This window comes from Sinocyclocheilus grahami, unplaced genomic scaffold (genome assembly GCF_001515645.1).
Source record: "Sinocyclocheilus grahami isolate Dianchi unplaced genomic scaffold, SAMN03320097.WGS_v1.1 scaffold1054.1, whole genome shotgun sequence".
Taxonomy (NCBI): domain Eukaryota; kingdom Metazoa; phylum Chordata; class Actinopteri; order Cypriniformes; family Cyprinidae; genus Sinocyclocheilus; species Sinocyclocheilus grahami.
This window is the reverse complement of record NW_015506233.1, coordinates 68,737-71,215: the sequence shown is the minus strand read 5'-3', so window position 1 is coordinate 71,215 and position 2,479 is coordinate 68,737.

Here is a 2,479-nt window from a genome sequence, read left to right as displayed (position 1 = left end):
GTTAGGCCTAACCTGATATTTTGTCCTAACATTAATTCTGATAATGGTTGTAGGCCTATAATTTTGAGTCAATAACTGAAACCCGTGATCGGACCACGGTGGCCTATACGTGGGCGACACACAGATTGTCAGGTCTGGTTAATGGGCCTCAATCAGAAACTCTAAAATGTAGCCTATTAGACTATTAGAAAGTCTAATAGTCAACTTTGTTACAATGTCAATGTCATTTGTCATTTTGTTTTGCCCTGTCAAAAAAAAACAAATAGATTGACGGATAGTTGGCCAGGGAACCATGACGAGTCCACAGATTTGCACGCGCCCCCACCCTCCAGCCAGTAGTCCAAACAATATTTGGACTAATTTACAAATGATTATTACTGTTTATTGGAAATTTACAGATAGGCCTATATAAACAACAAAGAAAGAAAACCAGATAAAGACTCAATAAATTAATATTAAATCGGAAGAGTCTGTTGCTATGACGGCTGTAATGTAGTTTGTAGATCGGGAAGAATCGTTTGAGACCTCCGTGAGACTCGAGACCGGTGAGTGGTGCAGGTGTCGCTCATTATCAATTACTCCACCGGCCTCGCTCTGTTCCCACAGCTCTCAGCCCCGCCCCTCTCGTCACATACCCCCATCGCCCCTCGCAGGCCGGGGGTACTCCCGAGACTGCGCTCTACTACAGTTATCGGATTAGTGTATATTACAACACAGTTAAAAGATTGACACCATTGTTATATAGGTGAAATGTCTTAGCAATTAAGGATTTTTTTTTTTTTTTTTTACAATGATAACAGAAGTAATACATTCTTCTTTCTGGTTTACAGCATCACCATACCATGTCGAAGAGGGGAGGGGGGCTGAAGAAAACTTGCCCTGCTTGTAAGGAGAAGATTTTTAATGGATTTAAAATGTGCCCTAACTGCAAGGCCCCACAGCCTAAAAATCGTAGATTAAAATAAAAAAATCGAAAAATTTGAACAAAAAAAGGACACATGGGTAGCGAACAACAAAAGAAATCAGGTGATCTCCCACATACTGGATGATGCAGTCATTTTGGTAAGTAACAATTGTGCTATGTCACCATAGTAGAAATTATCTTATCAAAATGACATAGGTCCTGGTGGCGTGCAGTGATTTTGGGGTCTTTGAAATGCATGTATTTTTTCAAATGGCAGGTTAGCGTTTCTTAATTGGTGCTATCACTATGCGGGTTAGTGGCAGTTTTACACACCTTTCAGGATATATATTTGACTTTCTGATTCTGAGACAAGATTATGCATCATATTTATGGAGGCTATTTATTCAACAGTTTGAGCATCTTAACTTTACCCTATTATCATTTAAAAATGTTGCAAACATAGACCAGAGACTCTCAGGATCAGAGAGCTCTTCACAGCTCTTCATATCAAGAACAGTTGACTTTTCCCTTGTGAGCGGCTTGCGCACGTGCCAGTATGTTAGCACATGTCGTCCAGTTGACATCAAATCTTGTGGGCGGTGTAGCGTCTCGACCAATCTGACACACTAATTTTAATTTGATTTAACAAATCAATTATTCATTAGATTAACAAATCGTCACAGTCCCCTCACTCAATAAACTGGATGCCAGGAGGTGTGACATGTGAACTGAACTTAGCCAATAAGACAGAGGTGCATTAGACAGCAGACCAGCAGAAATCTTATTATGCTACCATCTGACCATGTCAGTGAGTGAGCATTCACTGTCCACTGCTCTGTCATTGTGTTTTGTCAATATACTGTCTTCTCTTGTGATTTGTCAAATAAGTACAGTAGGCTTTGATCCTAAGATTTTCATGTTGACCTGTATTTGTGTCCCAACTTTGTGATATGCACACAAAGATCCATACACACCACACCAAAGCACTTGTAATTGTTTTTAATGTTTTTTTTCAGATAGAGAAGCTACACGCAGTTGGCTGGAGGCCTTTGCTCTTGCTTGCCTAAAGATCTGGCGTTGGGTGTAACTGTCAACAGACATGTTTTCAAAGAGATGTGGATATTTATATTTCTGTTAATTTTAGTTCATTTATTGTTTAAAAATATTTGACTAAAATGTATGAATGTGATATTCAAGTTAATAAGTACAGCATGTATTCCCTTAAAATGTTTAAAGTTAGGGGTTCTTTAAGAAGAGTTACTATTGAAGCGTAACAGGTCACATGACCAGGTTGAGTTGACCGCGGGACCGTTGCATTATGGGTTGAAGTAACATGGATGCAGAGAAACTAATGGTATGCAGAGCCTGAAAAAGAGTACCTTTATCTGCATGGTCCAAGAGGGCGCACACGGTAATTCATCTTTAAATCTGTTGCATTTTGTGTATAGTGTTATTTTATATCAGTTTACGTAAACAATGTTACGTGTAAATAGCGATGTCATTGGATTCTGATTTTTTGCATGTGTTCACTTGTGTATCAGCGGACATTTACATGAGAGACTTGAAAAGGACTCG